Source organism: Loxodonta africana, chromosome 14 (assembly GCF_030014295.1).
Source record: "Loxodonta africana isolate mLoxAfr1 chromosome 14, mLoxAfr1.hap2, whole genome shotgun sequence".
Classification (NCBI taxonomy): Eukaryota; Metazoa; Chordata; class Mammalia; order Proboscidea; family Elephantidae; genus Loxodonta; species Loxodonta africana.
Genome location: NC_087355.1, coordinates 22,542,090 through 22,564,090, shown reverse-complemented (window position 1 = coordinate 22,564,090; position 22,001 = coordinate 22,542,090). Strand labels below are relative to the sequence as shown.

General features: G+C 41.0%; 1 non-coding gene across 1 annotated transcript; it reads right to left on the bottom strand.

Annotated features, from left to right (window-relative positions):
- Window positions 1-6,919: 6,919 nt before the first annotated feature.
- TRNAY-GUA (transfer RNA tyrosine (anticodon GUA)) lies at window positions 6,920-7,009 on the bottom strand. The gene is given in 2 exon segments: window positions 6,920-6,955; window positions 6,973-7,009. It is a non-coding gene; the product is annotated as a tRNA-Tyr (tRNA).
- Between the last annotated feature and the right edge of the window lie 14,992 nt (window positions 7,010-22,001).

Below are 22,001 nucleotides of genomic sequence, written 5' to 3'. Positions count from 1 at the left end.
AGAGTGGTTAGAAAGCCCACTATGCTTTCCATGTGGAGAATGGATCGAAGGAGGTATGAATTGGACAATCTTGGCAAGAGAAAATAAGGGTCTTGACTGGGACAGTGGCAGTGGGGATACAAGGCAATGGATTCAAGAGGAGTTTTACTGCTGGGATTAAATTGATTTGGTTGTAGACTGGTGAAAGACAACAATAAATTAATGATAACTAAAAGGTATCTAAGTTGGGCCAGGCGGTCAACAGTAAAGTCAACATGAGTCATCATTTATCACTAAAGTTTAAAAGGGCAAGTTTGAAAAAGCGCGTAATTTAGAAACTGTACCGTTCACTCAGAAACTCTGCTGGTCATTGGCCTAAGGAGATCCAATTTGGTCTTGTTCCAGGGGTTTAGATCCTAAGGGGGTTCACTACAGGGAGAAGAGGTCTGCTCACCTCAGAGACGCAGAGCTTGGCAACAATGTCCCTGCCTCGGTTCTGTGTGTGCAAACCATTTTTCTTTCATTAGACTGTAAACTTTTTGACAGCAGGCATCATGGCTTTTCATTTTACATCTTTATGAAATTATAACCCCCAACTGTCTAAGACAGATGCTCAGTAAATATGTGAGGAATTACTCTTGATAGAAAATAGTTATTTTTACTCTTTGTTTAAATTATTTTTCTGTTGTAAAGTGATGGTGATTTGATTTGGGAACATAAGTCCTGTGAACGGATGCATAACTAAGGTATGGCAGGTAGGGCGTGTCCCCTGGGAGCCACCTGAGGAGGAAGGTGCTAATGAATAGCTTCTATTGGCCATTGCAGTTTCCACAGCCAGCTGTGAGAGATTATTCAGAAATTGAAAACTAATTGCCATAGTCATTATTTTCCATTGATAAGCCCCTGCCCTTGGAGCCACCTGAGTTATGTAGTCATCACAGACAACAAGGATAGAGTGCATTTAATTAGTCACTAGGGTTGCCATGAGTCAGAATGGACTCAATGGCAACAGGTTTGGTTTTGGTTAGTGCTTGACAAGTTAGGATAATTCCTGTTGACAGAGGACAGGCAGCGCATCAGCTCTGCACAGAATCTGACAGGTCTAGGGATCCCTCAGAGAGAAAGCAAATTTACTGGGTGAGTCCAATAAAAGGACAAAAGTTTTAAAATTGGAAGAGGCAAATTAATATTGTAAACGTACGGTATGCTGTATACTTCACAATATTATCCCTTTTAAGGGTCTCATCTGACCTGTTAGTAGGCTTTGTGATTATTCTCATTTTACAGATAGGAAAATTGAGACTCAACAAGTTCAGTACCTTGCCAAGGGCCACACAGGAGATAAGTGGCAGAGGCAGAGTTTAAATCAGATTCCCTCTAGTTTGGAATCTGAGCCCTTTACCGGCCCTGTATTAGCTTCCGCAGGCTGCTGTAACAAAGCACCACAACTGGGGGCTTAAACAATAGAGACATTCTGTCATAGTTCTGGAGGCTAGAAGTCCAAAATCAAGGTGTCAGCAGAGCCATGTTCCTTTCAAAGGCTCTAGGGAAGACCCCTTCCTTCCTTGCCTCTTCTGGTAGTTGCCAGCCATCCTTGGTGCTCCTTGGTTTGCAGCAGAGTAACTCCCATCTCTGCCTTGGTTATCACATGGACTTCTTCCCTGTGTCTCTTCATACCACCTTCACCTCTCTGTGTCCACATTTCCCTCTTCCTTTAAGGATACGAGTCACTGGATTAGGGCACACCCTAATCCAGTATCACCTTACTTTAACACGATTACACATGTAAAGACCCTGCTTCCAATAAGGTCACATACACAAGTAAGAGGTGGTCATGAATTTTAGAGGGTACTGGGCACCCAGTGTAAGCCCTGTCCATTTGCTTCTCTAAGACACATCTGTCAGGTGTGAGAGGAAGCTGGTAGGAAGATGGTACCCTCCAAATCAGCCACCTTAGGTTTAAGAGTTAACGTGAAACAATAGATGAGCCACAGGGTTATACCTAGTTCTGAGTATTTAAAATAGCTGGAAGTAAGGAAAGGAGCAGGTCTGTCTGCTTAGTTGGATGTGCCAGCCAAGCAGCCCAGGAAAAGGCACTTGTCACCTATAAACACATTTGTTTCTTTTTGTTTTTCTCTTTATCTCCTAATGAAGATGATTTGAAAAATGCCCAATTTATGTGTGCTGAGCTAAAGAGAGAATATATCTATTCCTACTTGAGATTTTTAGCTCACAGAATTACATTGGCCTTCTAAAGAGCCCTATGTACCAATGGTGCTGAAGGAAGAAGTTCCAGCTGCACTGAAGGCCTTGGTGAAAAACAAGGCTCCAGGAATTGGTGGAATACCAGTTGAGATGTTTCAACAAAAAATGCAGCACCAGCGGTGCTCACACGTCTATGCCAAGAAATTTGGAAGACAGCTACCTGGCCAAATGACTGGAAAAGATCCATGTTTATGCCTATTCCCAAGAAAGGTGATCCAACAGAGTGTGGAAATTATCAAACAATATCATTAATATCATGTGGAGGCAAAATTTTGCCGAAGATCATTCAAAAGTGGTTGCAGCAGTATATTGACAGGGAACTGTCAGAAATTCAAGCTGGATTTAGAATAAGAAGTGGAGCCAGGGATATCATAGCTGATGTCAGATGGATCCGGGCTGAGAAGAGAGAATACCAGAAAGATGTTTACCTGTGTTTTATTGACTAAGCTAAGGCATTCAACTGTGTGGATCATAACAAATTATGGATCACATTGTGGAGAATGGGAATTCCAGAACACTTAATTGTGCTCATGAGGAATCTGGACACGGATCAAGAGGCAGCCGATTGAACAGAACAAGGGGATACTGCCTGGTTTAAAGTCAGAAAAGTTGTGCATCAGGGTTGTGTCCTTTCACCATACCTATTCAATCTGTATATTGAACAAATAATCTGAGAAGCTGAACTTTATGAAGAAGGACCGGACGTCAGGATGAGAGGAAGACTCATTAAAACCTGTGTTATGCAGATGATACAACCTTGCTTCCTGAAAGTGAAGAGGACCTAAAGCACTTACTGATCAAGATCAAAGACTACAGCCTTCAGTATGGATTACACCTTAGCGTAAAGAAAACAAAAATCCTCATACCTGGACCGATAAGCAACATCATGTTAAATGGAGAAAAGATTGAGGTTGTCAAGGACTTCATTTTACTTGCATCCGCAATCAACACCCATGGAAGCAGCAGTCAAGAAATACAAAGACGCATTGCATGGGGCTAATCTGCTGCAAAAGATCTCTTTAAAGTGTTGAAAAGCAAAGATGTCACCTTGAGGACTAAGGTGCTCCGGACCCAAGCCAGGGTGTTTCCAATCGCCTCGTATGCGTGTGAAAGCTGTACAATGAATAAGGAAGATTGAAGAAGAATTGATGCCTTTGAGTTGTGTTGGCAAAGAATATTGAATATACCACGGACTGCGAAAAGAATGAATGAACAAATCTGCCTTAGAAGCAAAGATGGTAAGACTACGTCTCAATTACTTTGGACATGTTATGAGGAGGGATCAGTCCCTGGAGAAGGAAATCATGCTTGGTAAAGTAGAAGGTCAGTGAAAAACAGGAAGACCTTCAGCAAGGGGGATTGACATAGTGGCTGCAACAATAGCAACAATTCTGAGGATAGCGCAGAACCGGATAGTATTCTCTTCTGTTGTGCATAGGGTCGCTGTGAGTCCAAACCAACTCGATAGCACCTAACAACAGCAAACAGCTCTAGGAGCCCTGGTGGCACAGCGGTTAAGAGCTATAAGCCGCAAACCAAAAGGTCAGCAGTTCACATCCACCAGCAGCTCCCTGGAAACCCTGTGGGGCAATTCTACTGTGTCGTGTAGGGTCACTACGAGTTGGAATGGACTCTATGGCAACGGGTAGTAGTAGTAGCAGCAGTAAGGAGCCCTCATGATGCAATGGTTAAGTGCTGAAAGGTCTATGATTCAAACGCATCAATGCTTCTGCAGGAGAAATGACCTGATAATCTGCTCCCGTAAAGATTACAGCCTAGGAAACCTTATGGGGCAGTTCTACTCTGTCCTATAGTCTCTACGAATTGGACACGACACACAAAAACAAGGGGCCCTGGTGGCTCAAGGGTTAAGCATTTGGCTGCTAATTGAAAGGTTGGTGATTCGAACCCACCCAGCAGCTCTGAAGGAGAAGGGCTTGGCAATCTGCTTCCATAAAGATTACAGCCTCAGAAACCCTATAGGGCAGTTCTACTCTGTCACAGGGGGTTGCTATGAGTTGAAAATTGACTCAGTGGCACCTAACAACAACAACACAGGGAGGCCAGTGGAGTCCCAGGGTGGTGCAAATGGTTAGCACTGCTAATGGAAAGGTTAAAGGTTCGAGTCCACCCAGAGGCATCTCAGAAGAAAGGTCTGGCAATCTACTTCAAACACCTACTAAAAACACCAGGTATTGAAACCCTGTGGAGCACAGTTCTACTCTGACACACATGAGGTCGCCTGACAGGGGTGGATTAATCAGTAAGCACATTATATACTGGTTTGCATTGAGCAAAGTATGCTCGGGCTTAATTGTGTTTACTTGATAATCTGTGATGAGCAATTTCACATGAGTTTCTCCACATCGTTGACGTGGTAGGGTACAGGTGAAATTGTGTACTGCAGATTGGTGGGAAGGCACAACTGGGCCCATGTGTACCTTGCTTATCGGGTAATCCAGGCTTGGGTTGCCATTAGCTGGACTGGATTCGGCAACAACTGTTTTTTGTTTTGTTTTTGGAGAGCCCAGAAGTGGAGGCAGGAAGTGGCCAAGCTGAAGATGGGAGAAGAATTGCTGGAGGAAAATACTAAGGTAGGAGAGCCAGAAGAGCCATGACCAAGGGCTTCTTCTCAGCACAAGTTTTCTCTGAGTCTCCCCACTGTGCCTAGAATAGTCGATCATCTCTGTACATGCTTCATAGATGCCTGTTGAATTGAATTGGAGGAAGAAATACAGATTTCCATTAGTGATGGATGATCACTATTTTTCATCTTCGCCAAGGACAGGAAAATTGAAACATATAAGAATTAGGGTAGACTTAATGAAAGTTCCCTGAGAGAGAAGTTTTCTGTCTGGGATTAAGGATTAGGAATTTGTGGTATTAATGAAGGAACCTGTGGTATTTCCTATAGATTTTATATAACCATAAAACCATAGCATCTTAGAGCTTGTTGTTATTAGTTGTCGCCGAGTCAATTTCTAGTAGGCGTCTTATAATCTACTTCATCTTTATCACGGTATTCTTTAAAATAATAACAAAATAAAGATTAACCTAATTGGTTACCATGATTGCCTGACCATGGACTCTTATGCAACAACTAAAACTTATGGTCCCCAAAGTGCGTAACTACATGGGAAAGCTTTATGATACGAGCAGGATAAGAAATTGCAATTAATATAATGACAAAGCCAAAGTAATCAAACCGTTTTTACAGACAAGGAAATTGAAGCTGGATCATTGGAAATTGGATGTGTTTCTCATCTATCTGGGATTTTAGACAAAGACCCTACTTAAAGGTTTGGTTTTTATCCCCTTGTCATTCAAGGCCATTTCTTGTGTGTCTCTTTTACAGCTTCCTCTTCATTCTCTCGTCCATCCCAAACCCTACCTCCCTGACCTGCAGAATTAATTCTTACCTATATTCCTGCAATGCTGTAGATACGTGTTCATTTTTTAAAAAGCTTCTATTAAAAAGTAATATATGTTATTGGGTATAATGTAACCCCAACTTCAAGGGCAGGATTACATCTGTCAATGGATGTCTCCACACTCGCTTATTTGCACACATGCCCACTGGTTCTGCTATTCCGGAAGTTCCTTGCATTCCCAACGCTAACCACAGGGTCTAATAGGGAAAATCCTTGAACTGAAGGCGGCCAAGATTCTTAGCTCCACGTGGTCTATTCTGGGCACAGCGGGATGGGATTTGCACGCCATCTTGTGGTCATCGTATAAGCCTGCACCAAACCCTTTGCCAGACGTGTAAGCCCTGACCACCACTCCCACCCGCCTGTCAGTTTGTAGTATTGTGGTGGCTTGCCTGCTGCTGTTATGCTGGAAGCCCTGCTATACCAGCAGGGTCGCCTATGGCAGACAGGTTTCAGCAGAACTTACAGACTAGGAAGAAAGGCCTGGTGTTTACTTCCAAAAATTAGCCAGTGAAAACCTTATGGATCACAACAGAACACTGTCTGACTCACTTGCTTTGGGCACGTCATTGGGAGGGATCAGTTGCTAGAGGAAGACATCATGTTCAGTGCAGGGCCAACAAGGGTGAAGGAGACCCCTGATGAGATGGACTGACATAACAGCCACAAAGATGAACTCAAACATGCTGGTGGTGATCATGAGGAAGACACAAAACAGGGCAACTTTTCGTTCTGTTGTACATAAGGTCACCGTGAGTCAGAATCAACTCCACCACAGCTCACAACAGCCTAATAGTTCTTGAGGTTACTTTTTGCCTTTCTTCCAGTTCAAACAGTTTAGGTAACTGGTGGTGAATACTAGGATTGGGGTTATGCACCTTCATACTTAATGTACAAAAAAAAAACAAAGACCCCAAATTCTTTAGTACCGAAACATTCTGTCTCATCCCAGGTTCCTAGAAAACAGAGCCTGAAGTAAAAGTGTGTGTGCTAATATCTTATTAAAAAACAAAATAAACAGTTGCCACTGAGTCAACTCCAGCTTATGGTGACCCCACACGTGTCAGAGCAGAGTTATGCTCTAAGTCATCTACCAAAAAAAAAAACCAAACCCACTTCTGTCGAGTCGATTCCAACTTATAGCAAGCCTATAGGACAGAGTAGAACTGCTGACCTTTTGGCTAGCAGCCATAGCACTTAACCCCTACGCCACCAGGGTTTCCAAATAAAAAGCATCAGGTACCTCCTTCGAGCCGGAATCGAACCAGCGACCTAAGGATATCCACACATGTCCTGTCTACAGTCCTCCGCTCTACCAGCTGAGCTATCGAAGGGTGCCTAAGTCATCTAGTGGTGCTATAACAGAAATGCCACAAGCGGATGTCTTTAACAAACAAATTTATTCTCTCACAGCCTAGGAGGATAGAAGTCCAAATTCAGGGTGCCATCTCCAGGGGAAGGTTTTCTCTGTCAGTTCTGGGGAGAAGTCCTCATCATCAGTCTTCCTCTGGGTCTAGGAGTTTCTCACTGCAGGAACCCCGGGTCCAAAGGACATGCTCTGCTTCCAGCACTACTTTCTTGGTGGTATGAGGTCCCCCGTCTCTCTGCTGGCTTCTCTCTTTTATATCTCCAAAGAGACTGACTCAGGACACAACCTAATCTTGTAAATTGAGTCCTGCCACATTAACGTAAGTGCCTCTAATCCTGCCTCATTAACATCATAGAGGTAGGATTTATAACACATAGGAAAGCCACATCAGATGACAAAATGGTGAACAGTCACACAATCCTGGGAATCATGGCCCAGCCAAGTTGATGCACATTTTGAGGGGGACATAATTCAATCCATAACAGTTTCCAACGGCTGATTTTTCAGAAGTAAAAAGGGAAGGCCTTTCTTCTGAGGCACCTCAGGGTAGATTTGAACCACCAATCTTTTGATTAGCAGCCAAGCATGTTAACCTTTACACCACTCAGGAACTTTCAAGGCAAAGATAGAGCTCAGTAAAATTTACTTCCCTGAAATAGGTCCTTTTCCTCTGAGGCCTTCAAAAGAACAGGCGATGGAAGGCATCCTCCTGAAGCACGTTGGTGGAGCAATCCCAGAAGGCTTATAAACTGGGATCTGCACACGTATCAACAACGCCCACGGCCACCATCACAGACAATGACCTACGATGAGCCGAACTTGCATTTCTTCTGTCTGTGAGCCATGTGTTGACTCTCAGCTCTCCCTGTAGTAACCACTATCACCATGCAGCAATTCTAGAAAATATCTCTTAGAAGTTACGCACAACTACTTCACTTATTAATGAGTCACGAATGTAGAGCTAGCGCCTCTGCCTTGTCATTTGGTCACGTTTGCAAGCACTGTTAGAGTTCTGAGAGGATTGGGGGCGGGAGCTGAGACGTTGCTAGTTCAGGGAAGGGCTAGAGATTGTCATCTCATTTGAACCCTCCAAGTCCTCTGTGAGGTGAGTGTGGAAGATTTTATAACTGTCTCTGTTTGAGAATAAATAAGTAGTAGATTCACTTGCTGTCTCTTTCTGAAAATGCTGGAATTATTCAACTCTTTTTTCACGTAAAGCTTGCATTCCACACATATATAATCATTTGGTGTCTTTTAAAACGAGAACACACTTTTAGGTACAATACAGCGTTCTGTTCACCTTTTCCTTCTTAGCCCTTCACACCAGTTAAATTATATTATGGGTGAAAATGGAGGCACTGAAAAAAATGCTAACATATATTTTTGCCCTTTGAGTAAGAACAACAAAAATCCGTTGCTGGCGAGTCGATTCTGACTCAATAGCGACCCAACAGGAGCGTGTAGAACTGCCACGTAGGGCTTCCAAGGAGCGACTGATGGATTCGAACTGCTGGCCCTTTGGTTAGCAGCTAAGCTGTTAACCACTGTGCCACCAGGGCTCCGATAAAGAACAATAAGATGGGTTTAAATAATCTGAGAAGATGTGAAACTGGTACACTTAAAAAGAGCACACATTAATAATCTCAATGTCTACTACTCCCTCTTGTGGTCAATAGGGTTATCACAGGTATGTAGGTGTACCAGGGAGAAATGCCTGTATTTTGGGAAAACCGTACTCTATACTACCAAAAAACCCTGGTGGCATAGTGATTAAGTGCTGTGGCTGGTAACCAAAAAGGTCAGCAGTTTGAATCCACCAGGCGCTCCTTGGAAACTCTGTGGGGCAGTTCTACTCTGTCCTATAGGGTCTCTAGGAGTTGGGATCTACTTGATGGCAATGTTTTGTTTTGTTTTTTAAATCCTATAGTTACAGGTCCCTGGCTGGTATAAATAGTTTGCTCTCTACTAACCAAAAAGCTGGTGGTCTGAGCCCAACCAGTTGTGTCACGGAAGAAAAGCCTTGTGATGTGCTTCTGTAAAGATTATAACCAGGAAAACACTGTGCAGCTTAGTTCTACTCTGTAAAACAAGGGGTCGCCATGAGTCGATGTTGACACAACCAGAGACAGGCAGACATAATGTGCATCTTGGTGAGAGAACACACCACTGCCTCTAATCTCAGTTAAGGGACTGAACCTGAGTCTGATCCATCCTTTTATAAAGGGTGGTTGTTACCATGAAACAGAATTTAACTCTTTTACTGCTCCACCATCAGCTACATACATACACATATGTGTACACACACATGCATGCATGCACACACACAGAGGTTTTTAATTCTATCACCAGGAGAGATGTGAAATAATAATGTCAATCTAACCCTCTAATTTTATAGATGAGGCAACTGAGGCCCATAAAAGGAAGTTGATTGCCCATGGTCATAATTTCTACCCTAGGGTGGTGGTGAAACGTGTTGACTTCAGTTTGAATCCTGGTTCTGCTTGCTACTCATGACACCTGTGGCTACAGGTTAGTCTTATTTAAGTTGGCTGAGCTCTCAGTTTCCTTTCATGTCAAATGGAGTGACTGTGAGAGCCTACAGAGAGTTGGTGTTAGGAGTCATTGAGATGGGGCAGGAAAAGCTTTAGTTCTGTACCTGGCTGGAGGTAAGCACAGAGGAGTCTAGGTCCTCACCTGTTAAACTCCAGTAACATAAACTAAAATACTAACTGTAAAAATGTGTGATTGAATTTATTAGCACGTACCTTATTCTTTCTCATAGATCTGATTTTACATTAACAAAAATGTACACATCCTACAGATTTTCAAACTTTTCAACCTATAAGTACATATTTAAACAGGCACAGCCCTACATTTATTGTTTGCTTGTTTTGTTGTGCTTAGGTGAAAATTTATAGCTCAAGTTAATTTCTCATTCAAAAATTGATATACACATCGTTTTGCTATATTGGCTGCAGTCCCCACAATGTGACAGCACTCTCCCCTTTCCACCCCAGGTTTCCTGTGTCTATTCATCCAGTTCTTGTCCCTTCCTGCCTTCTCATCCTGCCCATTTGGTTTCGTATATCTGATTGAACTAAGAAGCACATTCATCACATGTGGAGTTGGAATCGACTCAATGGCAGTGAGTTTTTGGTATCATGATGTTGTTTAACCAGTTGTGAGGATTTTTGTTTTCTTTATGTTAAGGTGTAATCCATACTGAAGGCTGTAGTCTTTGATCTTCATCAGTAAGTGCTTCAAGTCCTCTTCACTTTCAGCAAGCAAGGTTGTGTCATTTGCATATCACAGGTTGTTAATGAGTCTTCCTCCAATCCTGATGCTGCGTTCTTCTTACACTCTATTTTCTTGCATTATTTGCTCAGCATACATGTTGAATAGATATGGTGATACAACCCTGACACACAGCTTCCCTGATTTTAAAGATTTGTTCTGTTTGAACTACTGCCTCTTGATCTATGTAGTTTCCTTATGAGCATAAACATACGTTCTGAAATCACCATTCTTCGCGCTGTTGTCCATAATTTGTCATGATCCACACAATCAAATACCGTTGCATTAAGGTCAATAAAACACAGGTAAACATCTTTCTGGAATTCTCTGCATTAGCCAAGATCTATCTGACATCAGCAATGATATCACTCATTCTACATCCTCTTCTGAACCTGGCTTGAATTTCTGCCAATTCCCTGTCAGTGTTCTATGTACATTGTACTATTGCAACCATTTTTTAATTATCTCCAGCATAATTTTACTTTCATGTGATAATAATGATATTGTTTGATAATTTCCACATTTTGTTGGGTGACCATTCTTTGGAATGGGCACAAATATGGATCTCTTCCAGTTGGTTGGCCGGGTAGCTGTCTTCCAAATTTCTTTGCATAGACGAATGAGTGCTTCTAGTATTGCATCTGTTTGATATTCCATCAATTCCTGGAGTCTTGTTTTTTACCGATGCCTTCAGTGCAGCTTGGGCTTCTTCACCATTGGCTCTTGATCAATACTATCTCCTGAAATGGTTGAACATCAACCAATTCTTTTCGGTACAGTGACTCTGTATTCCTTCCATCTTCTTTTGATGCTTCCCGTATCATTCAATATGTTCCATTCAATATTGCAACTCATGCCTCGAACTTTTTCTTCAGTTCTTTCAGCTTGAGAAATGCTGAGCATATTCTTTCCTTTTGGTTTTCTAATTCGAAGGTCTATGCATATTTCATTATAATACTTTGTCTTCTCGAGCCTCCCTTTGAAATTTTCCATTCAGTTCTTTTACTTCATCATTTCTTCCTTTTATTTTAGATACTCCATATTCAAGAGCAAATTTCAGAGTCTGTTTTGACATCCAGTTTGATGGGGTTTTTTTTCTGTCTTTTTAATGACCATTTGCTTTCTTCAAATGTGATGTCGTTGATGTCATCCCACAACTCATTAGTGTTCAATGAGTCAAATCCGTACTTGAGATGGTCTCTAAATTCAGCTGGGATATATTCAAGGTCATACTTTGACTTTTATGGATTTGTTTTAATTTTCTTCAGCTTCAACTTGAACTTGCATATGAGCAATTGATGGTCTGTTTTGCAGTCAGCCCCTGCCTTTGTTCAGACTGATGATGTTGAAGTTCTCCAGCATCTCTCTTTCCACAGATGTAGTTAATATGATTCCTGTGTATTCCATCTGGGGATGTCCACATGGCTAGTCACCATTTATGTTTTTGAAAAAGGTGTTTGCAATGAGTAAGTCATTGGCCTTGAAAAATTCGATCATGCGATCTCAGGCAACGATTCTGTCACCAAGACCATATTTTCCAATTACTGATTCTTGTTCCTTTTTTTTTTTTTTCCAAATTTGACATTCTAATCATTAGTAATTATTAATACATCTTTATTGCATGTTTGATAAATTTCAGACTGCATAAGTTGGTAAAAATCTTCAATTTCTTCATCTTTGGACTTAGTGGTTGGTACATAAATTTGAATAATAGTCTTATTAACGGGTCTTCCTTCTTGGTGTACGGATATTATTCTATCACTGACAGTGTTGTATTTCAGGACAGATCTTAAAACGTCCTTTTCAACCATGAATGCAATGGCATTCCTCTTCAATTTTCATTCCCAGCTTAGTAGACTGTATGATTGCCCAATTCAAAATGGCTAATATCAGTCTATTTTAGCTCAGTAATGACTAGGATATTGAACATCAAACATTCCATTTTGTTTTTAGCAACTTCCAATTTTCCTTGATTTATACTTAGTACATTTCATGTTCCAACTAGTAATGGGCGTTTGCAGCTGTTTCTTCTCATTTTGAGTTGTGCCACATCAGCAAATGAAGGTCCTGAAAGCTTGACTCCAACCATGTCATGAAGGTTGACTCTACTTTGAGGGGCAGCTCTTAGTCATACTTTGAGTGCCTTCCAACCTGAGGGGCTCATCTTCCGGCACCATATCAGACAATGTTCCACTGCTATCCATAAGGTTTTCACTGGCCAATTTTTCAGAAGTAGATTGCCAGTTCCTTCTTCCCAATCTGTCTTAGTCTGGAAAAATCCTCCATGGTTGACCCTGCTGGTATTTGAAGTACTGATAGCATAGTTTCCAGCATCACAGCAACAGGCAAGTCACAACAGTATGGCAAACTGACAGACAAGTGGTGAAAGTGTCACAGTAGCTCTATCATTTCTACACCATTGTCCTTTCAGATGTGGATTGAATTTCTTATGGGGCAAATCAGTTAGCTTTAACTCGGTCAATTGGCTTGCTCCCTGGGAATAAGTAGGTGGATTTTCCCTTTGATTTTAATCAAATTAGATGATGCTTCCTTGCTTCTCATGGCTCTGAAGCTATGATACACTACAATGAAAGATATGACAATATCTTGCACATCAGTGCAGCTTTGATGATCCCTAGATTGGCTAAATGGCTTTGGAAATGGAAGGCTGTGGATGGATTTTTTATTCTGCTGAGCATTTAAAATAGGTGTATTAGGGCATTGAAAAACTACCACAGATATGATTTTGGTTAATTACTAATATTTGGTTAAATATAAATACATACACACTTTGTACACACATATGTGTGTGTTTGTGTAAGTGTATTAAAATAATAAAAATAGCTAGCATTTATTGAGTGGTGGGACCATGCTAAGAGCTTTCCATGGGTATCTTCACTATGAATTTCTCAATTAGAAACTATTTATTCACATTAGCACAATGAGAAAACCAAGCATCGAGGAGGTTAAATAATGCACCCAAAGTTAGGTCACTATTGAGTAACAGAGCTGGGATTTAAACCCGGGGCTACCTTACTTCATAGCTCATGTTTTAACCATTGCGCCTACTACTTCTTCCAATGGTTTGTTCTCCAAGAAAGCTTTGCTTTTGTGCATAGCCCTTAGTTCAGAGAGACACTAAGGCAGAGAAAATGTTACATTTACTTATCAAAGAAGTTATTGGGAAATTTATAGTCAAAGGGGGAAAGTATCTCTCACTAGGAAATTGAGAGTTAATAAATAAAGTTGGGGATGGTTACATTCACACCTGTCTCTCCACTGGTCTCTGTGTTGTGCTGGCTCCTCTATCTTCTCCTCCACTCCCTCCTTGCACTGCCAAAGAAATTATCATTAATTTTCCATGAGATTCAGCACTTGTTAGATGCCTTTGCCTTGGAATTAATAATTTCTGAGAATGTTAGTTGCTAAAGATTTGAAGTGCTCCAGTTCAAAAGACCACAGCTCAAGAGTTTATGAACTATTTCTACAAAATAGGAAATGGCTTGTTTTTCCTGAAAATTTCCCCTTGCATATCCTTGCTGAAAACTGCAGCATGTGTAGTTGTTGCCTGATTTAATAGACAGAGGACTACGGCTTTTCCTTCCTGATCCTAAACTTCAAATGGGCTTTCAAAGAAATGCTCATAGACAATAGCTTCATCCACGTATGTGAAACAGAGTTATGTTTCTTCGTAAGATCACTGTATGTTGGGCCTTGAAGCCTGGGAGTTCCCCTTGCCATCTAGTCTATTCTGACTGTGGCAACTCTGTAAGACAGAGTAGAACTGCCCGATAGGGTTTCCAAGGTTGTACTCTTTGCAGAAGCAGACTGCCACATCTTTCTCCCGTGGAGCAGCTGGTGGGTGCAGAGCAGTTGGTAGATTCAAACTGCTGACATTTTAGTTAGCAGCTGAGTGCTTAACCTCTGCACTACCAGGGTTCCTTTTGAAGCCTGGGATGAAGGTTATAAATCATTCCTCCTCTTGCATTATGCCTGACCACTTGTCTACAAAAAGTGACATTTGATTCATATTTTTTTGTCTTATTAATGTCATTGTTAATGCTGTATTGTTGGCCTTGACACATGATGACCCCATAGACAACAGAACAAAACACTTCCTGTTTCCATGCCATTCCCATGCTTGGTTGTGGATTGGACAGTTGTGATTTGTAGGTTTTCATTGATTTTGGAAGTAGATCGCCAGGCTTTTTTTCCTGGTCCATTTAGTCTGGAAGCTCTACTAAAACCTGTTCAGAATCATAGCAACATGGAAGCCTCCACTGACAGACAGGTAGAGGCTGCATATGAGGTGTGTTGGCCAGGAATCGAACCTGGATCTCCAGCATGGAAGAGGGGAACTCTACCACTGAACCACCACTGCCCCCAGGGTCTTATTAATAATATTAGTTAACCTTCATTGAGTGCTTATATTGTATAGAGGTATGAATTCTCAGAACAATTCCTATGTGATAGGTTCATTTGAAAAGATTGCCATGTAGAGGTATTTAGTCACTTGCCAAAGTAACACAGAAGGTAAGTGGTGGAACATTTGAATGAACTCAAGTGTGTCTGAATCCATAGTCCTTGCTCCTATTCACTCTGCCTTGCTTCTTCTCACAAGTTGGGTACTTTATAACTTTTAATATTTATCATTTACGTCTTGTCTCATTAGTCCAGGGAAGCATTGTTTTAGAGAAGTTTGGATTTCACAAGCTGCATGAATGAAAAAGAGAAAGGGTTTGGTGAATGAAGTGAGAGGAGAGCGAGAATATTTGGTGCAGTTTTGGCAGCTGCACTGGTGGTTCTGAGAAGGCAGGCATGAGACAGCTCAGCTCCGACAAAGGAGAATGCAAGGAAGTAACGGGAGGTGCGGGCATAGGCCAGACAAAGAGTAGTTCATGTTGACTCCTTCTTGGACCTTCTTCCTCATTCCTTGAAATTGGGGGTATTAGTGTTTGATTTTTGCTCCAAAATGGTTCTACAATGAGTCACTCATTTCATTTTTTCACTTAGCATGTATCTTGAGACACCAGTTAGATATAAGCTACTATACTTGACATTAGGCATACCAAAAGGAATAGAATACACCCCTGACATCAAGGAAAACATTGTCCAGTGAGGGTGGTGAGAAGAATGACAGTGTGATGTGGTGACAAAAAGCATGGCTTGTAGGCTGAAAGGAAGTGGTTTAAATCTGAGCAACACATATACGAGCTGTATAATCATGGGCAAACCATTTAATTCCTCTAAGCCTCAGTTTCCAGATCTATACAATTTCCTGTTCAATGGAAGGAGTAGAAATTCTGTATGTAAAATATAAAACAGAGTTCTCCACCTATTATATGTACTCAACAACAAACCAGTTGCTGTTGCGTTGATTTTGACTCGTGGCAACCCCATGTGTGTCAGAATAGAACTGTGCTCAACAGGGTTTTCAAAATGGATGATTTTTTGGAAGTAGATCACCAGGTCTGAGGCACCTTTGGTTAGCAACTGAGCACGTTAACTTTTGCACTGCCCAGGGACCCTGTATGTACTCAATAAAAATTAGCTATTATGATGATATAAAGAAATATTTATCTTTTATTATGAAGTGTTATAATGCAGGAATATTCCATGAAAACTAATTCTGTGGTTATCATGAAGATGTTCCAGAGCACCATAAGATTTGATCCAAAACTTAAATGATTACAAGTTTGGCAGGCAAGCACATGGAGGTAGACAGTCATTCTGGGCAGACCCAAGAGCTTATGCAAAGGCAGAGCAATTGAAGAGAGCAAGCAATGTGTACTTACAGAGCAGCAAGCTATTTGGGTGGAAGAAGCATGAGAAGCTGAGGAAAGGACAAGTCTGGGGAGGTAGCCTGATGCTGGATTCTCTTATGGCCCTTCCTAAGAAGGGCCATTACTAACAAGTTCCTTGAGATCAAGGAATGAGTGGAGTTACAGAAGTATCTGGTGTGCCTCAAAAAATTGATGGGAACAATTTTGGGTTAACAAAGAAGATTTATAAAACCATAGAGATTTTTGTTTTCCAAAAGGAAAGCAGCTTTGACTACCTGCCAAAGGAAGAAATATTTTCCATAGTGAGGGAACGAAGGTAGTAGAAGGCCAAATGACCATTGTCGTAAATATATCAACTAATTGTATCCTTCTAAGTCAGTCATTTTTCCCCTCTTGATTTCTTCCCCCAAAACACAGAATGAATTTAAACCTCAGCAAGCAAAAGCCGGAATGCCACTGATTCTCTGTCTTATTTTCCCAAGTTGTTCTTTGGAAAGAGATGTGGCTGTGAGCCCAGTAAAGGTTGCTGCTGTGGCCGAACCGCTCTTAGATTGTTTTTACTAAATCCACAAAGATCCTAGCACTTGAAGTGTGTCTACTTTAGTTATTACCTTATGCCAGATAGTGCTTTGGATCTTAAATGACTTGCTAATGAAATACCAACTTACCAAAAAACCAAACCCATTGCTGTTGAGTTGATTCCAACTCATAGTGACCCTACAGGACAGAGCAGAACTGCCCCATAGTGTTTCCAAGGAGCAGCTGGTGGATTTGAACTGCCAGCCTTTTGGTTAGCTGCCAAATGCTTAACTACTGTGCCACCAGTGTTAGAAGGTCCAAAAAAATAAAAAAAGTGCTCTGAGTGTAATATAATGTTTTTTCCTTGTATTAAGTGACCTCCCACCAATGAACAATAGTCGCTTCAATTCTCTTGCATTGTTGGTATCAACCAGGAAAGGCTGGTTGCTCCTGTTACTCATCACCCCAAGAATCCATCATGGCTTTAAGATGTAAGACGAAGTCCCCCCAAAAAATAAAAAACAGAGTGAAACATCAATTAATCAGATGGCTTTGAGGATTGAGATTTTCTTGTTGCATTTTCAGTTTTAAGTTCACTATATTCAAGCCCTTTCTGTGTTAAATATAAGTTGTTTTTAGCACTTATTGCTGAAAATCGTTTTGAAACATGTAAGACCAGCCTTATAAATTCCCTGCTAGGAGGCTCAAGTGAATTGCATGAAGCTTCAGGATCATTTTCTCACACCTGAATGCTTGTTTTGCCTAATTACGGATCTAAATGTCGAAAGCATAAGCAATCATACACCAATTCAACAGTTTCTACTTGTACAAATCAGGGACATTGATTACTTTCTTCAAGTTATACCCACTTTTTCTGAATTGTTCCTCCCTCATTAACATAAACTTACTGCACCCTAAGCTTTCTATCTAACCTTTCAAGTTGCGCTTGTCATTTTGATCTCATATAGATGGTTCTTTAAAAGAGCACAATGCTCAAGGGAGGCATGCCTTACTAATTAAACTATTGTTTGGTTTAAAGAAGACTTTAGGAGATATTTTTGGTTTAAGATTTAAAGATTATCTCAGGGCAATGGTTTTGGGGATTCCTCCAGACTCCATGGCTCCAGAAAGCCTAGACACAATGAGAATTTGAAATTCGATGCTACATCTTTCCCCCTTTTGATCAGGATTCTTTTACAGAACCTTTGGTCAAAACGTTCAGTAATGGTAGCTGAGCACCATCCAGTTCTTCTGGTCTCAGAGCAAAGGAGGTAATTTTCATGCAGGCAATTAACCACACATTCCATTTCCTCCTCCTATTCCTGGATCTCCGTCTTCCCCTGTTGCTCAGGTGAGTAGAAACTAATCCTTGACCTTGGATGGCTGCTTGGGGGTTTCTAAGACCCCAGGCGCTACGCAACAAACTAGGAAGTAGAACAGGACTAGATACTATATTAGGCCAATTAATTGGGATGTCCCATGAAACCATGACCCTAAACCTCCAAACCAAGAAACCAAATCCCATGAGGTATTAGGTTGTACATAAGCAGCCTCAGAAGGTGCTCTATTTTGTTGTTGTAAAAATATCAGTCACATAACATTTGCCAGTTTAAATTGTTACAAGTGGACAACTTATTGACATCAATTATATTAATCGACTATGTGCAACCCTTCCCTTAATCAAGGCAAATTTTCCATCACCGATCAACACAAATTTTTCATCACCATACACAAAAGCTCAGTGCTCCATAAGCAATAGCTTCCCCTTCCCCCTTCCTCCTCCCAACTCTGTAACCAATAATAAACTTTGGTCTCCATACATTTGACCTGTTCTAGTCTTTTTATAAAAGTGAGGTCATATAATATTTGTCCTTCTGAGATGACTTACGTCACTCAGTGGAATGTTTTCAAGCTCCGTTCATGGTGTGGCACGCATCAGGATTTCATTTCTCTTTCTGGAAAGACAAAGAGTTCTTTTTGAGGCACACATGAAAATCATCTCATCATCCTGACCTGCCAATCAGAATCCCCAGATTCTGCCTTTCAACTCCAAGGCAATGAGCTGATCACATAATGAGTAAACGTTGTACTTAATACTTTATAATCTTATTTTTTTTTGGCACAACTGATAGGAAGATTGTGCTGTTGGAATTTGACAAGGGCCTCAGGACTTATTATTTTTTGCAGCAGGGGGCAGCCTGTGCCTGTGAAAGGAGTAAGACCGGCCCCTCACAGATCTCAAAATTGTGCTGATCTTTTCTCCCCCATCTTTCTGACACATTTTCCTGAAAAGTCAGTATCTAAATTTAAAATTAAGTGTTGTTAGATGAGTGAAAGAGAAGCATTCAAAAAAGATTATTTTTGATGAAATAAAAGCTGCCAAGGAGCTTTTGACACAGCTGTTCCCCTGGAGAATGATTTTTTAGTGTTAGTGATTAATAAATCTCTTGTTTTATTTTTGTAAACTATAGACTTTTGTAAACTATACAAAATTTCAAACATATAGAAATTCACAGAAGACGTTAGAGCAGATAAGAGTACCCACCACTCAGAGATATGAAGCAAAGTGTATTCAATTTTAATATACTAATCTAATACTTTAATTTCCTAAGCATTTTGAAACTTGTTATATTTACTAGAAAAATCTGAATGGAAGTGATGGACAAAGGAGACAAGAAATAGATGTCAGAAGTTTGGAGTCGTCATCTGCGCTTACCTCTAACTCACTGCTTTACCTCCATAATAAGGAGTATTGCTGAGTCAGAGAATAGGGGTTTCAACCCTGATTCTGCCTGCTTCTTGCTTTATTTAACATATCTTGGGCAAGTTATTCCACCTCTCCAAGCCTGATTCCTCATCTACAAAATGTGAGTTATAATAACTCTGCCTACTTCCTAGGGAGATGATAAAGATTCATGTAAATCACTTAGCACTGAGACAGGCATAATGAATGTGTTTGACAAGCGATCATGTTGAGTATTAATCTCCCTGGGCTTCATTCAGCTTCTTCATGTTTGAAATGAGGGGCTTAGAAGAGATCTCTGGGTCCACTGTCAACAGAAAATGTTAAAGTTTATGTGGCACAGTCGTTAAGAACTACTGCTGCTAACCAAAAGGTTGGAAGTTCAAATCCACCAGCTACTCTTTGGAAACTTTATGGGGCAGTTCTACTCTGTCTTATATGGTTGCTATGAGTTGGAATCAACTCGAAGGCAATGAGGTTTTTAACCTTTTATTGCTAATTCTCTGATAGAGCCAAGGGTATTGGATCAGAGAGAAGCCTATACTTTCAGCATGAGGCACCATAAGAGACATTGATAGTATGCGGTATAAACCTGCATTTTCTGGTTTTTAGGAAAATATCTCCAAGGCCGAAGCTGATGGTTTTCACTCTTAGCATTTTCTTTTTTGTATTTTTCTCCCTAATTCTTTTAAGGAAAAAGGCTATAACATATTTCTATGTTCAACTCGATTCAATCAGAATTATTTGTTAAAAAAAATTTTTTTAATTTAATTTAATTTTTTTAGGTGCCTAAAATTCATAAGGCACTTGCTAGGCACTATGGGGGAGAGAAAGACGAATAAGATATAAATCCTCCGAATTGTGAGACTATAACCTAATAGAGGAAGTAAACTTTACTTCCTCTATTATAAGTAAACTTTACCCTGAGGGGACAGAGAGAAATACTAATTAAGACTGGGTAGAAACCAGCCTTCAAAGACAGGTAGAATTTGGGTAGGATGAATTGAAGTGGCCATGGGGGTATGGGTGGGAACATTCTAGACAGGGAGAAGGGCTTAGAAATTGAAAAGGGCAAGTTTGTGGTCTGGACTAATCCAAGCAGGGAGTTCAGGATGGGGTGTAGCAGGAGACAGGACTGAAAAGGTAAATTGAGACCTGACTTTAGAGAGCTGTGTATGTCAGGTTAAAATTTTAAAACTTTATAAGGAGTGATAAGATGAGAACAATGCTTTAGGGAGAAGTAAGGGGAATGGATTAGAGGTGGAAAGAAAATAGAAATGGGGAAACCCTGTGTCTTTAGTTATCTGGGGCTGCTATAACAGAAATACCACAAGTGGATGATTTTAACAAAGAGAAACTTATTCTCTCACAGTCTAGGAGGCTAGAAGTCTGAATTCAGGGTGCCAGCTCCAGGGGAAGGCTTTTTCTCTCTGTCAGCCCTGGGGAAAGGTCCTTGTCATCGATCTTCACCAGTCGAGGAGATTCTCAATACAGGGACCGTGGGTCCCAAGGATGAGCTCCCCTCCTGGTTCTTCATTCTTGGTGGTAGAAGCCCCCCCCCATCTCTTTGTTGGCTTCTCTCCTTTATATTTCAAAGAGGTTGACTCAAGATACAGTCTAATCTTGTAGATTGAGTCCTGCCTCATTAACATAACTGCCTTTAATCCTGCCTCATTAACTTCATAGAGGTAGGATTTACAATATACAGGAAAATCACATCAGATGGCAAAATGGTGGATAGTCACACAATACTGGGAATCATAGCCTAGCCAAGTTGATACACATTTTGGGGGACACAATTCAATTTATTACACCATGTCAGCAGATGACTACAGTGGTCTATAATATGGGTGCTACAAACCCGAATTATGCCCTGGAGGTAAAAAGAGAGTATAATATGAGAGAAATTAGACGATGACTCATTCATACTTTCCACATTTATTAAACGCCTGCTCTGACTAGGTACCGGCCTCAAACGGTATTCAAAGAGGAATCAGAGGACCTTGCTGGGCAGGGGTGGGGATAACTTGATCATTTCCTATGTTTGTGTGGATGTTTTTCATGGTGGTGGGTTAGGGATGGCTAGTCAGGAAACAGGAGAAGTGGAAGACAACAAAGCCATTAACCCAGATAGCAAACACTGCAGAAGAGGATGATTTAAAGCAGGAGGACAAGGTCAGTTTGCAATGGAATTCAGCATCTAAACCTCAGTTAGTGGTTGAATGAATTCAAGCATAAGAATGAAAGAATGCATTAATGGGCAGATGGAGGAATGGGAACTGTGCCACCCTCCATGATTTGGGTATGCGATTCCATTACCAGTCTTGCATTTATTGAATCTTTCTAACCTAGCAAAGTAGTCTCTCAACATTCATCTCATCTAACCACCTATCCCAGAGAGTTGCTAACAACATGATTGCTGTACTGGCTGATGGTGGCTGTGAGACGTGACCCTGTCATGACTTATTCCACTGGGAACAGGATTCTCTCACCACCTTGGTAGAGTGTTTATCCTGGGAGAGAAGGATGTGGGCAAGTGGCCCTGTCCTGCCTTTCTCACATGGTTATGCAGTGGGGGAGTTATCACCCTGCTCTTACCCGTGTCTGGGATATGTCTG